The 15901-nt window shown below is 36.6% G+C and overlaps 1 non-coding gene across 1 annotated transcript; it reads right to left on the bottom strand.

The window, feature by feature from the left end:
* Window positions 1–15368: 15368 nt before the first annotated feature.
* Trnaq-uug (transfer RNA glutamine (anticodon UUG)) lies at window positions 15369–15440 on the bottom strand. The gene has a single exon. It is a non-coding gene; the product is annotated as a tRNA-Gln (tRNA).
* Between the last annotated feature and the right edge of the window lie 461 nt (window positions 15441–15901).

The following is a 15901-nucleotide window of genomic DNA, read 5'->3' as shown; positions in this document are numbered from 1 at the left end:
GAAATATAATGCATGCGAATGAATATTCCACAAAACTTGTACCGTACATCGTTGCAGCAACGTTGAAAGCTTCGATTCCAGAATAGCGCCGCTAGACATTTTCAGCCATTACAGTCTCGAATCTGGAACAAAGCGCCAACATCGAATAATATCTATTGTCAGTTTCAATACGAAATTGTAATGAAATACAAAGCGCTTCATTATTTGTTATCTGTGATCGCCATTACAATGGTAGCTGGGAAATGTGTAGCGATATTTGCTCGTGTATTGGATTCCACGCTACATGTTTGCGATTGTAGAAGCGAACTATTCTGATGTGTAATGTAATTTGCTTGTTTGTTTACTATCATAATATGACCTGCTGAACTTCAAATAATTTACAATCATACTTAATATTATAAACGCGAAAGTTTGTATGGATGTTTGGATGTTTGTTACTCTTTAACGCCGCTGCTACTGAAGAAGCGATTTGGCTTTTTATCCCGAAAAAATCCATGGTTTCCCGAGATTTGCGAAAACTGATGATTTTGATGATATGAATGTTTGTTACTCTTTCACGGCTCGACTACTGAACCGAATTAGCTAAAATTTGGTGTTGAGATATATTATAGCATGGATTAACACATAGGCTACTTTTTATCCCGGAAAAGTCCATGGTTCCCGAGGGATTTGTAAAAAAAAAAATTCCACGCGGACGAAGTCGGCGGGCGTCCGCTAGTATCTCATAGATTTGATTGTAATTGATAAGCGTTACTGCCGCGGTGATCCAATGGTTAGCCTATACTGCTTTGGATGATGAGGTCCTGAGTTTGAATCCTCGGTCAGGACATAGTAATGGGAGGCAAATATTATCACTCTAAATTGCCAACCAGCATTGGAGAATCTACTGCACTCTAAGTTGAAAACAATTTCTCTATCACTCAATTATTTATGTTATTACTTATCTTATCATCTTTCATAACTTATTGACGGCCACCGTGGCGCAGTGCTATGCGCAATGAATTTACAGGTCTGGCTAGAGGGAGGCTTCGGCCGTGGCTAGTTACCACCCTACCGGCAAAGACGTACCGCCAAGCGATTTAGCGTTCCGGTACGATGCCGTGTAGAAACCGAAATGGTGTGGATTTTCATTCTCCTTTTAACAAAGTTAGCCCGCCTTCATCTTAGACTGCATCATCACTTACCATCATGCGAGATTAGATAGAGATCATCAAGGGGTAACTTGTAAAGAATTAAAAAAAAATTATCAGTTTCAATATTACACAAAACGTGCTTTTCATCTTTGGTTTTAAGCAACAAAAGCACCCGTTTTGTGCCACAGAAGTAAAAAAAAATGTATTAGTGACGAAATCATACTGTAATACTTATATTTTCGTAGTATGTGATATATGTGATATAAAATTGGAAAAAAATATTTCTTTACGGCCAAGCACAAAGAACTCGGCCATGAATTGCTTTATTTCCGGCCTCAAAAACGATTATATACTTTTTAAAAGAAATTAATATTTTATATAACCAATTCTTTCTTATACCGTACAAAATAAATGAATGGAAACAAGTAAAACGCAGAGTGAGTAACCTACAAAAAAATCCGCGTCTCGCCATTTTACTTGGCCATTGTCAGTAGAAAAATACGTACCTACTTCGGCTAGACAATACAAAACTCTTTAGGCTCCATTGTAAGAAACAGTATAGCAGTAAGCCTTCTTAGGAGGCTCAGCTTTGTCTAAAAAAAGCCATTACATTCACAACAGCGCTGCTAGGTATTGTGGAGTTATGGACATGCATTTGGATTGACGTAGTTATGAACAGTTATAAGTTTTGAAACTTTTTTGAAGTGGTCTGAAAGCCTGCAAACGCTATATCTTCGTTATTTTATAATAGTTAAAAGTTTGGCAGCCCTAGCTCGTACTACTTATCCATCCGTTTAGTGTAACAAACATAAGAACATAATCTGTATTGTTTTGTTTTTATTTATATTTTGAAATAATTATAACCAATACCCGAATTAATCTAATAAAGTCAAAGTCAAAGTCAAAAGTCAAAATTCATTTATTTCAAATAGGCTTAGTTTAGAAGCTCTTTCGAAAAGTCATGTAATAATATTAAACTTAAGATAATGGTGATAATAATCATTCGAACTTAAAATTAAAGTTACGAGGGTTCCAAACGCGCCTTGGTCCGAGAAAAGCCCACAACAAACTCAGCCAAGGTTTTTTTTTATTTATCACCATTTTACAAACTTATTTAAAACACAGTCGTGTTTTACAGTTTAACACCAAGCTTTTTTATCATTTAAATGCTCATACTCATACTTTAATAAACAGGAAAGACTGTTAGGAGTGGGTGCAATAGCCTAGTCAGCGGGGTTAGATCACCTCTGGACTTAGGGTTCATTTATATGAGCAGCACTTGTCAATGGCAGCTGGCAACTGCTATCGACGACTGCAGTCGACTGCAGTCCAAAGATTACAGTGCTGCAGTCAGCGACAGTCAACGGCAGTCGACGACGTTGACGGTAGCAGTTGCTGCTTGTGTGAATGAACCCTTAGGCTCCCTTTATGGTTGAGGTATGAGATTTTAATCTATCTGAATTGACAATTATGATTATCAACGGCTAAACGCATGTCTAATGCAAAACCTCCGACGGCCTCCGTGGCGCAGTGGTATGCGCGGTGGATTTACAAGACGGAGGTCCTGGGTTCGATTCCTGGCTGGGCAGATTGAGATTTTCTTAATTTGTCCAGGTCTGGCTGGTGGGAGGCTTCGGCCGTGGCTAGTTACCACCCTACCGGCAAAGACGTACCGCCAAGCGATTTAGCGTTCCGGTACGATGCCGTGTAGAAACCGAAAGGGGTGTGGATTTTCATCCTCCTCCTAACAAGTTAGCCCGCTTCCATCTTAGACTGCATCATCACTTACCATCAGGTGAGATTGTAGTCAAGGGCTAACTTAAAGAATAAAAAAAAAAAAAAACCTGTTACACATTTATTACAGTTAAACATATAAATAGGATATGACTGAACGGATTATATCGGTAACCGCTAATTTGGGGTTGCAACTGCAATTTTGCTATTCATCAAATTACAATATTGTAAAGTCATTTATTCAGGTGGAAATCTAATTATTGTTTACTAATTTACGTAATGATAAAAGGTGTAATAATTATGGCATAGTTCCTAATTACCTATATGTCCTTTTTTAGTTTTTTTTTTATAACTTTACTAGAATTATAAATTTCTGTGTGTCAGTTTGTCTCCGTACCCGCTTACCTTTATATTTCTCTATCTATTTTGTTGAATTTTGGTATTTGGATCACTTGAACTCTTGATTAGAACAGGTTCTTATCATGCTGATAAAATCTATGGTAAATGGTATGCTAAAGTACGAGGTAGGGAAATAAAAATTTTAATCTTTCTTAAAAAATAATTTTCTAATTAAAACTCCCACTAAACAATGTAGATAACCTCCATGTTATCTATCATAGTCATGACGGGAGTATACGAACTATTGACAATCACAGTTCTAAACCTAAAATGCCTAGTTGAACGCAAATATAGAGTATTATCCAATTTCATTTATAGTAAGATATGTGTACGGTTATTTGCGCAGCAAGGCAAATCCGCTGAAACCTGGGATTTGTTTGCAGTAATATACGTTTCCAGTAACACAGTAAGTTACTGCGAGTACGGATTCAGACGAGCTCGCGAGCAGGTGGCCTATTCTGTAACGACGTTTTGTATAACTCGCAAGTGAGAGTTTCGAATTCACATCTATCTGTCTCGTTCGTCGTTCGTCATAGTATGCCGTTCGACAGAGAGAGTTAGAGGTTAGGTCAAAACATCGTTACAGAATAGTACTGCGAATGAGCCTACGGCTACAAGGCTTCTGACTATGAAATCTTTAATAAATTTCCAACAGTTTTTACCATTCTTTCAAAATATCTCATTAAAATTTACATGTATTACTTAACTACGCCCGAGGTAGTGACTCTATAACGTTAAATATTTTTTATTTTTTTTACGTCTATTAACGTGAAATATATTTTAATTTCTTTAACCGACTTTAAAAAGTTTAATAACTTGAAATCATTCTCCTCATGCATAATACAGACAGTGACAAATTTAAAGTCATAGTCAATATCTATACTAATATTATAAAGCTGAAGAGTTTGTTTGTTTTTTTGATCAAACGCGCTAATCTCAGGAACTACTGGTCCGATTTGAAAAATTTTGTCAGTGTTAGATAGCCCATTCACCGAGGAAGGATATGGAATATATTATCTCCGTATTCCTACGGGAGCGGAAACCACGCGGGTGAAACCGCGTGGCGTCAGCTAGTACTTTTATAAAACTGAAAAACAACACTGAGCTGAGTTCTCAATGAATAGCTATACTGTTCAGATATTAGCTATTTATTGAGAACATTTAGATACCATCAGATATATGATTTATCACAGACCACAGCAACATAAATCTCCAGTTTACACGTAAACAAACGCAGCCCTGAGGCAGTCAATCAACGAAATAAAAAAAACAACGTCACAGCTCGCGCATATTTCTGTTTCCAACTCAAACAAACAGCGCCTGTTAAAACACTGTGGCGTTTCACAAAACAATTTCCACCGCACATTTTTTTTGTTACTAAATAGACTTGCGCTTCAGTACAATCGTGCCTGATGGGAAGGGATAATGAAGTCTAAGTGTCGCCGCACACGCGATAGCCACAAACGCCACAAGAAGCAAGAAGAGGCCACAAAAGTAGCTGAAGCACGCGACTGGCTGGTGGGAGGCTTCTGCCGTGGCTAGTTACCACCCTACCGACAAAGACGTACCGCCAAGTGATTTAACCGACTTTAGATCCGACTTTATTTTGTGTAGAAACCGAAAGGAGTGTGGATTTCATCCTACTCCTAACAAGTTAGCCCGTTTCCATCTTAGATTGCATCATCACTTACCATCAGGTGAGATTGTAGTCAAGGGCTAACTTGTAGAGAATAAAAAAAAAAAGACAGCCACTTGTGGCCGATGGTTGACACTTGCGGTCGGTAGCTGCCACTTTTCAACTCTAACAGGTTTACTGAGATAAGGGAGAAAGGAAGGGGTGCGGAATCGCGGGAGTAGCTTGTAGCAGCGTTTAGTGGCCGGTGCGGGCCACAAGAAGCAAGCAGCGACGATTGTAGCGTGTGGCAGCCACCGGCGTCAACCGTGTGCGGCGAGTCCATATAAAATGTATGAAACCTACAGGAAATATGCCGGTAGTGGCGTTTTGTGGTTGTGGCCGGTGGTCCGACTGCGGGAGTCCTAGGCTAGAACGGTCTTGTCTAGCAGATGCCTGCCCCCCTACCCAAGTGACACGTCGATTCTCTTTCTACGATCTCACAATGAGAGGGGTTAGGCCAATGGCCAATGCGGATTGGCAGACTTCACACACGCAGATAATTAAGAAAATTCTCTGGTATGCAGGTTTCCTCACGATGTTTTTTCTTCACCGTTTGAGACACGTGATATTTAATTTCTTAAAATGCACACAACTGAAAAGTTGGAGGTGCATGCCCCGGAACGGATTCGAACCCACACCCTCCGGAATCGGAGACCGAGGCCATATCCACTGGGCTATTACGGCTCTACGAAAAATATAATTGAATTCAATTAGATGATTCAGGTTAGGGGTATTTAAATACATTTTTTACGACCTTCATGAATCTTTTATAAAGTCTGTAAACAATGTAGTTTTTGAATATTGGATAGAAGCAGGCGTTACTTTGCGGAAGTTCATCATGATTATATAATGATTTATTTAGTTTGCTATCATCTGCGAAAAGTCGACGAACCCACGCGACAACGTCACCCAGGTCCGACAAAATACTCTCTACGTACGTTTCACCCCGAAACCGGAGCATCCTCAGGAGATGTTGACTCTACAACGTGCAATTTTCGTTTCGTGCAAATATCGCTTTTCGCGGATGATAGCAAAATAAATAAATCATTATATAATGTACTTTTTATTGACTATTTTAATTTGTTTAGTATTTCTTATTTTTGTTGAAGTAAAACCACAAATTTAGAGAAACTAAAACAATCAGTGCGACAATGCGACGTTTGCGAAGTAATAACTGTATACTTACTGGAAGGTTTTGCATTTCTCGCAAAGACAACTAAATCTAAGCAATGGTCGAGCAGTATTCTTTTATAAGTACTAAGTTTCCACGAAGACCTAATGAGTTCGTTGACCCCTCTGAAATGGAGAGTTCAGTATCTTTTTACTCGTAATTGCAGTTGCGTACTTCTTTTGTCTTGTTTTCTTGTATTGCGTTGGGATTTTCCGATGCCAAGAAAATACACTACAATCAAATTGTTTCAAAATGATAAACCATTTTATTTTCAATCAGTTTTATGTTGGTGGTTTTTTTATACTGATATTTTCGTCTTGTGGATTGTGTCTTTGAGTCGTTGAAACATAACTTTTTTAAGAAAACTTTCTCTTGGGTAAGAACTTATTTTAAGAAAATTTCTTTGGAAAACTCATTTTTCCAGCAGGGTGATGATTTGAAATTATATCTGCGAAAGTTATTCCAATCAGCTTTTATAATTTATTTTCCAATTTAAATTTCTTACTACAGACCATATGGCCGATCCAAAAACATCGTAGATAAGTAAGCCTTGTACTTGCGAGTAATATGTATTAAATAAATTGATTAATCTTAATCAAAGTATGTTTTAATGTTCTAAACAGCTGTCCTGTATCTGCTAGAGGGTTATATCTATACAAATGTTGTAAAGATAAAGACTTTGTTTGTTTGCTTGAACGCGCTAATCTCAGGAACTACTGGTCCGATTTGAAAAAATCTTAGCCTGAAATATAGCCCATTTAACGAAGAAGGCTATATATTTTATCCCCGTATTCTTACAGCAACGGGAACCACGCGGGTGAAACCACGTGGCGTCAGCTAGTTTTACCATATAGTCCAAGTTAGTTAAGAAATAACGGAGATTATTAGACCTAGAAAATGGTTTACGTAGAACAAGGGTAAAAGAATAGAATAAAAATACATAAAGCTTTATTCAAGTCGGTTTCCCGGTAGAGAAATACGTTTATCTTTCGTCCGCCATTATTCCTTTTCTAACGAGCGTACAAATAGGCGAAGGAATAATGCAATAAAGGACATGTAATTAGCCCCACATACAATGGCGTAAAAAGAGGTAGATAATTTAGTACTAGTTCTAACAGAAGAAGGTTATAACTGGGCTTATTAGCTAACGCCTCTCGAGCTTAGTCTCGTGAGTAGTTTGTAAAAGTTGAAGGTACAATTTCATAGTCTTTTTGTATAATTATTATTCGTTTGTTCATCTTTCTGAATAGCTGGACTATTTTGGATGAAATTGTGTTTATATTCAATTTTGAATGGGTGATTTGAAGGTGTAATCGCATTTTCATCGTAATTCATATTTGCCAAAGTTATGTTACTTATACCGAGTACAGTATAAAGCTTGTATTTCTTTCTACCCCTGTAGATACCACAGAGTGCATCGACGAGCACATCAGGGTTTAGTGATACGGATTAGTGATTGTTTTCGTGATCCTTTGTTGTCCTTTATATGACGTAGACGCAAATGAATCTGGTTGATTCTTATGCGGAATCTGCGTAGTTCTATCTACGCATTCTCTGTTCGGAAGTTAGAGAGCGATGGTTCTAGAAAAGTAGTTGAATTGCACAGTGTAGACTACACTCTATACTTCTAGATTCTGCACTTTTTACTTCTTGTACCATATAATCTTAACTTGATTTATTGTGTTTATATTGCTATGTTAAACAGATATAGTTCATGTGGAAATCAATTACATTAACTCAATGTTGCAAGATATATTTTGCTTTGCCATCTGTATGTTTGCTAAACTGAGTTACCGTCCTGATAAATACAGTGAACTTTGCGAATCATGCCTGTCGTTGTGACCCTTTTCTCAAAGCCGCCATTATTTTCTGGGCTTCCTTTCTTTTATCTGTTTATCTTTTATATACGACTTCTGACTACTCACAGTTATCTATTATGTGATGGAATAAACATTCTTTAGTTTTAGCTAAGTTATTTTGGAATACCAAATGCTTCCTTTCTTTTTGCTTCCTTTGTGCATTTTCCTTAAGCTTTTGTATTCGAAACTTGACATGGATGAGTCCGCCATTTTCATTCAATGAAAGTATTAATCAGTTTGATGGTTTTCTGATTAATAATATATTTTCTACATTACAAATTGTATATTCCTGTCACAGTCTATTCTCAACAACAGTAAGACAACTTAGTATTACCTATTGATCTTAGAGACAGAGCATTACTGCAGCAGTTACCACCACGTTAGTTCCTGCAGCCAAGCAGCTTGCTGTGTATTGTTTTGAAGAGTATACTTGCCAACTTACTAATGGATCATAAGGTCAACTACTTTTCGCATCCATCTGTAAAGTTCATTATATTCAACCACAGAACATGAAAAACGCTAAAGTTGACGCTTTAAATCGTTAAAAGTGCCCGGAAAGGTTTGTTACACACACACACACAGAAACACACACACACACTCACACATACACAAACAAATAATAGTTTGTATTCTGCACGGCCGCTTCGACATGTTTCAGGTTGGCAAAGTGAATTAACGGAAAAGGATGCCAATGTTTTTCCACAAAATGATATATATCTGTATCAGTACGTTGTGTGTGTGTGTGTAGTGCTTCAATTACACTTGATTTAAGCAAACTTTAGTTACCTCCAATGATATACCTATTTTTTGATTCCACAGATAATAACATAGGAATGAAAATAGATTACAAAAATATTAAAATCAACCATGACGTTATGTTTTTAATTTACTTTTTTAATTGAAAAATATTTTACTGTACAATAATAATCCTTGTTCTTGATTATTCAGTAAATTAATATATTTTTTTACATGAATGTAAAGTAATGATGATTATCTCTGAAAGATCGTTGATTTTGATGGGAATTTTACTGGCAGATAACTGATACTATAAGAAGTAACTTGATCTTCTTATCCTGCAACTACTGTTGCGTTTTCTACTTTCTGTGGTTTCCAATGTTTTACTGGAATACGATCTACGATGATGAAACCACTGGGCAAACTGTAGTTTATTTACTTTATTATATTTTTTTTAAATAACGCTCATCGTTTATACTGCATTTACTGGAGTTTAATAATTATCTAGTTTATTATATTTTTTAAAAAAAATAACGCTCATTATTTGTACTGGCTACTGCATTTACTGGAGTTTAACAGGTAATTAGTCTGCCGTTAATTGAGAACATCTCCAGCATCCCTTATTTTTTATTGGGGCACAAAACGTAGCATTGTGACCTACTAAAGTTGGATCTCGTTTCTCTTAATTGCACGTTCTATCGCTTTGCATTAGGTGTAATGATAACTGTTAACTTTCATTAGTTTGATTGCTTTTTGCATTAACGTGTGTGAAGTTCGATGTTGTCTCACACTTAGCACGTTCACAAAAGCGCTGATTCATCTGCATTTCCGTTTATGCGAGGCGTTTTTGACCCCGTACTTATAACTTTATTGTGAAGACATGGGGTCTTTTTGACCTCGTGACTTTGAACTTTAGTGCGGTACTAGGTCAAGTTAAGGTAGGTATACCACAAAACCCTCGATTCTTCTCATTCGATGTTGTCTCACACTTAGCACGTTCACAAGGGCGCTGATTTATCTGTAATTTCCGTTTATGCGAGGCATTTTGACCTCTTACTTATAATTTTATTGTAATGGCTTGGGGTATTTTTGACCCCATAACTTTTAACTTAACTTTGAACTTTAGTGCGGTACTAGGTCAAGTAAAGGTAGGTATACCACAAAACCTTCGCTTAATAGCACAAATTGGAAATACTATATCGTCTCTTTCCAATACTAATCCAACATTGAACTTATGCTCTTTGTACGATAGATAAGTCTACGTTTTTTCAGCCGGTAAGTGATACATACGTGGGGCTATTTAGACCCAGTGTGCCTAATGGGAGTTTTTAATATTTTCATACTGTTACTATCGCGTTGACCTAGGTAACGCGAATCTATATGGAAATAAAACAGTTGCGCAGTGGCGCCACTAGATGGCGCTGTTTCAATTTCTTAGAAATTCGCGTTTACGTTAACGCGATAGTAACAGTATCAAACTGCCACTAAGCCCTCAGTATGACAAACATAAAATCTACTTTTTAGTAATACAAAGATTTATGAGAAGGCATTACAAAATGCTTAAAACAAAATATTTTCCCTCTTTTGTTTCCCTTTTTTGTAAAACCCGAAACCTTGGAATATAATTTGTTCCAAACAGTCGAACTTTTCCAAGATCACGAAATATTATACAAGAATCGCTCGTTTATTATATTATGTTCGATAAAGTTTACATCATTTTCTGTTAGAACATTTATTTCAGAACAAATATTGAGCATTATGTAAGAAAATATAAAATTTACATAGAAAAAGTAGTAATAATAAAAAGAAAAAGAAAGAAAAATCTTACCTTTTCTTCTTATATTTTCATTTTAATTTTTATAGTGAACATATTTTTCTATCCACTGTTGAAAACACATTTCTAAAGATTATATAAAGATTCATTGGCTGCGGATTTCGAGGTTTTACCATTTTTAAGTCAAACGGCACTCAAACCTTAACTGTAGGTGTGGCACAATTTTTGAAATAAAAAATAAATAAATTTTCTTTCTTTCTTCTAAAAAAAAATAAAGAAGACTACCGCTTGCTGATGATGGAAAATTTCATAAAAGTAATAAAGCTACTAAAGCTTGATGTAATTTTACTCGTGTGTGTTTCAGTCTAAGGTAGTTTCCGAAAAGACTATTTTGTACAATTTTTAATATCTAACACAAGTTTTTTGTTGAGCTAAGCAGATCCTGCCTTTACCGGTGGTCAATAGTATAAACATACTGACAAGACAAGCCTGTCGTTTCAAAAGTGCCTGTAAACTAAACCTACTTGAAATAAATGAATTTTGAATTTGAATTAGGATTTTCCAAGATTTAATGTAGACTTTGATACCTTTACTTAAAATCTAATGAATTAAAATGCAAATGAAGTGGGGAAAAGTACTTAAATAAATGGATTTTTTTCATCGATCAATGTCAGGTTCCGGGTCTTTTCGGATTTGTCACATTGTTGACAGTTTAGGCACCTTACAAACGCAGACACTTTATCTACAGAGACTTTGTTGCTACACTTGAATTCTCTCCGGTCGTAACTAGTCGTGTACACAAGGTTTGAAAGTAGTTTAAGCGCTTTGTACAAATTATACAAAATGAAAAAAATATTTCCGAAAATACGTTCATAAAATCCTCAGGGTAAGAGCATTTTGGCATCTAAGAAGTGCTCAACACAGGTCGTATTAGTGACAAGTTTGACGTCCCTTCAGACTATGGGAATGAAGAAATAGAGAGTGTACCTGAACTTGTGCTCATTAACATTCTGTAGGTACTATCATAATTATCTTTTGCTAGCTGTCTTGTTTCAGTGATTAGCTTATGTGGCTATAGGTTACAAGATCACGTAATCCTAGCATGCCACCAACACCATTGCTCGTGTAGAAAAATGGACAAACGTCTACCAACGGCGGCGGAGTTGTCCTAGTCCCATCTCTTTCGTCTCAAAGCAGAGAAAGAGAAAGCTGTATTTCCGGTTACTATTGGTTGAAATTTGTCTATTTGTCACGAGGTATGTCGTTGGTCGCATTTTCGGTCTACAGATCACGAGTCCTGGGTTAGGCAGTGAAATATTAAGCGTTCTTTTTTAATTTTATGTAACAAGCCCTTAGTAAGGGAAGTTGTGGTGTTTTATGCCCATTACTCGAACATCACGTTAGGATTCGTTAACATTATCAGACGTTAAAGAGTTGATACAAATAATGTTTTAATAGAGAAGTTTTCCCGTTTGTGCAAGACCTTAATCGGATTCTTTCTTAGGAGAAGGAAAACCACTTTAAATTAAAGAGATTCACGAACAGGTACTTTGCTAATTTGCTATTCTTTTGTATGGAGAATTCTTTCAATTATTTCATTTAGTAACGAAAGAATTTTTGAAGTAGGATTACGTCGATGAAGTCTCTTCGGATTTGAATGTAGTAGTAAGGCGTGTCTCTAACACCTAAGTCTTTAATAATCATCATTAATTATCAGTACTTTAGATAAGAAAATAGCAATGCTATGCTTCTCCGGACGATCTATATCACAAAGAGCGCTAGTACTGTTCTTACCAGCCATAATTAGTTTGGTAACTGGTTTGGTTTTAGTTCGAAACTACAAAATCAACCTACGAGTATTCGTATATATAGTTGTGGGCGTCCACTGGACTGGACGTAGGCCTCTTGCATGGACTTCCAAACAAAACAATCTCCATCATCCAAACATCCATATTAAACATTAGTTTCTAAGTGTTATTATAAGTTATTGTTTATTTTTGTTTTTAATGTACAATAAAGTATATTCCTTCTTCTTCTTCTTCTTCATCCAGCAACCCAACCAGCATCCCTGCAACCCGCTTGATGTCCTCAGTCGAGGTAGACTGAGCTCGCTCCATCGCCCGCTGTGTGACTTGGAGCCTTTTTATAAGAGTTGAGTTTATTTTCCTTTATTAAATACAAGCGGAACTTTATGATATGTAGGCTTATGTCACGTAAATTGCTTCTCTCTTTGAACTGACGGGGTGCTTTCAAGCGGAAATACAATGAAGTCAATTTGCTTTCAAAGTTTTTATGTTTGCTTTACCGAGCTTTTATTTACGCGTGTGTACTTTTACGAAACAGAAAGTTGTATTAACAACATAACATGTTGAGGCTTTATCCGGTATTTTTGTATTCAACGACAATTTACCATTTTACTGCGATCTTACCTGAAGACTAAAAGTGGTTTCTTCTAGCGGATATACTTAGAAGAGGTACGAGCTTAATCTACCTACTCCTCAGATACCCATGTATCTCTTGGCAGTACGTCTTTGCCAGTAGGATGATAACCTCGCCGATACCTACCACTAGACTTGAGCCAATTTAGAAGATCATCATCATCATCATTACCAACCCATCTTCAGCTCACTGCTGAGCACGATTCCCCTCTCAGAATGAGAGGGTTTAGGCCAATAGTCCGCCACGCTGGCCCAATGCGGATTGGCAGGCTTCACACACGCAGAGAATTAAGAAAAATCTCAGGTATGCAGGTTTCCTCATGATGTTCTCCTTCACCGTTTGAGACACGTGATATTTAATTTCTTGAAATGCAGGTGCATGCCCCGGACCAGATTCGAACCTACGCCCTCCGAATCGAAACCAGGGGTCATATCGACTGGGCTATCACGGCTCTCTCTTAATTTAGAAGATATGAAATACTAAACTGACTTTTCTGTTGCCATTATTAACATTAGAACAACTACTTAAGCATAATCCACTTTATCAGTGTAGGTAGATAATATAAAAAAATCTATTTTTATGAAAATAATCCAGCCCTCCCGTTACGGGACTTACCCTTCTTACGCCTTCCTGCACGTCACGATTAATACCTGTAACCTTGCCAAGACAGGCAAGGATGGTCACTTACCATCAAACAAAATGGCATTCGAGCGCCAATTTGTCGTTGAAATGATACAGGAGTTACTTGAGGGTATATGGATAAATTTTCAGAATAACCTCGTTCATCATATTGGATGACATATTTACAGGACAGATACGATTTTGGATACCAATAAATCACAAGCGACTTTTAAATATGTAATACTACAATTTTGAGTGTGACTGAGCTTTTTTCAAGGTTTAATTTTTAAAAATAAGAACTAACCGTATCATTTTGAATACGAGTAGAGGTAAGACTCTCGCTCTCATTAAAAAAGGTTATTTTTGAAATTTCTGAAGAGTAGATATAACTCTAGTCAAAAGTTTGCTTAAGAAATACTTTTAGACAATCTTTTTCAGAAATTATGGAAATCGATTTGCAACAGCATGATTTTTTTTTATTCTTTACAAGTTAGCTCTTGACTACAATCTCACGGAAAGTGAGAGGATGAAAATCCACACCACTTCGGTTTCTACACGGTATCGTACCGGAACGCTAAATCGCTTGCCGGTAGGTTGGTAACTAGCCACGACTGAAGCCTCCCACCAGCCAGACCTGGACCAATTAAGAAAACCTCAATCGGTCCAGCCGGGGATCGAACCCACCACGGAGGCCGTCAAATTTGCAACAGCATATTGTGTGTAACTATAAAAAGTAGTGCCACATGCAAAAAATGTAAAAGTTAACCGAAGAAGATAAATTAATTTTAAATTGAAATCTGAATTATACCTAATGTTTTTTTTTATTTATTGACTATAAAAATGCAGTGGCAAGTTTAATTTCTATGATTTTGTAGTATCGAAAACGCACCACATATAACGCACCATACTTACGAGGTACAAGAAGTTAAAGCTGAGTAGCCCTTAGTCTTCCTTTTTTGTAGTCGGTAAAGAAAGTGCAGATATTACGTGAAAAGAGGTCATAATGTTATTTGTTTCGGTGTTTCGATTTTACTGCCAAATACTTTCCCAATTTCACGAGAGTTGGTTTTATGGCATTGTAATGTATAACGGCTGTGCGGGCGCCATTACATTAACGAGCTAAATAGTTCCAAAGGGACTAAAGTAATGCGCAAAAATAGGGATATTACTTACGGAAGGTCACCAGGGCCTGTAGCTGGCACGTCGATTCTATGTCTACGATTGCAAAAGCTTCGTAAATTAAAAAAAAATCGTTATTATTATCGACATTGGTTATCGACAGGTCACGTGATCAAGTTATCAATCGGTTTTGTCATTCTCGTACTTTTTTAGTTTTCGAAGCGTTAGGGTTTGTAGAAAGAGAATCGACATAAATGGCTACACGCCCAGGTTACCTATGGGGCGAGACGTTATAATAATCCGAGTTCCATTTTATACTAGTGGATCGCCTGCGGGATCACTCGCGTAGTGCCAGTTCCCGTGGGAATTACGTAACTAAACTACAGCCTATGTTACTCTTATATTATGTAGCTTTTCTCAACTTTTTCTAGAAAAGCTTGTATTAGCAAGTGATAAGACAATTATCCAATGACGTCAGATCAAACCTAAAACCACTAGGGTGCACTTAGGATTTCAACTAAAAACTTACAGTATTCTTACAGTAACTTACAGTATTTAATCTTAAAGTATTCTTCTGCCAGAAATATCTATTGCAGATAAATAATAGCTTAGAATTTTGGTATTTATCTACAAACTGAATACAAAAACTAGTTTCAAATATTAGGAATGGGGTCAAAAAATGCATACAAAAACTAAACAGAATGTTGTCAGGTTCCACCGAGATTTGAACTCGGATCGCTGGATTCAAAGTCCAGAGTGCTAACCATTACACCATGGAACCACGAGAATACGTGACGATAAAATGCTATATGTATCTCGTGTTATCCATATAGTTACAAAAGTCTGTTTGTATGTTTGCTTGTTACCTACTCAATTAGTCATTCATTGAAACTTTGTACACATGTTTTCAGGCTTACAAAAAAGAACACGCCTTACACTTAGAAAAAAGTACTGTTTCTTAAGGATGAAAAATACAAATTTAGGACTGTAGTCAAGCATAAACTTTATTGATTACCTTAGAAGAACAAAAAAATTAATATTTTTATAGACTCAACCCCAGAGTACTGTACTATAGATAGTAGAGAGGTAATCTTTGGATTATCATCTCAATATGTCTAATGTAGAGTCTATACCGCTACCAAAGACAAAAATCCTTTGTACCACTAGTTGATATGCATTAAAATAATATGCAACATTGTTTTCAATCAGTAGGCATGGCAAGTAAGACTGGTATCGACATAG

The sequence above is a fragment of the Bicyclus anynana genome, chromosome 7, assembly GCF_947172395.1.
Source record: "Bicyclus anynana chromosome 7, ilBicAnyn1.1, whole genome shotgun sequence".
Lineage (NCBI taxonomy): Eukaryota > Metazoa > Arthropoda > Insecta > Lepidoptera > Nymphalidae > Bicyclus > Bicyclus anynana.
This window is presented reverse-complemented; position numbering and strand designations above follow the sequence as displayed.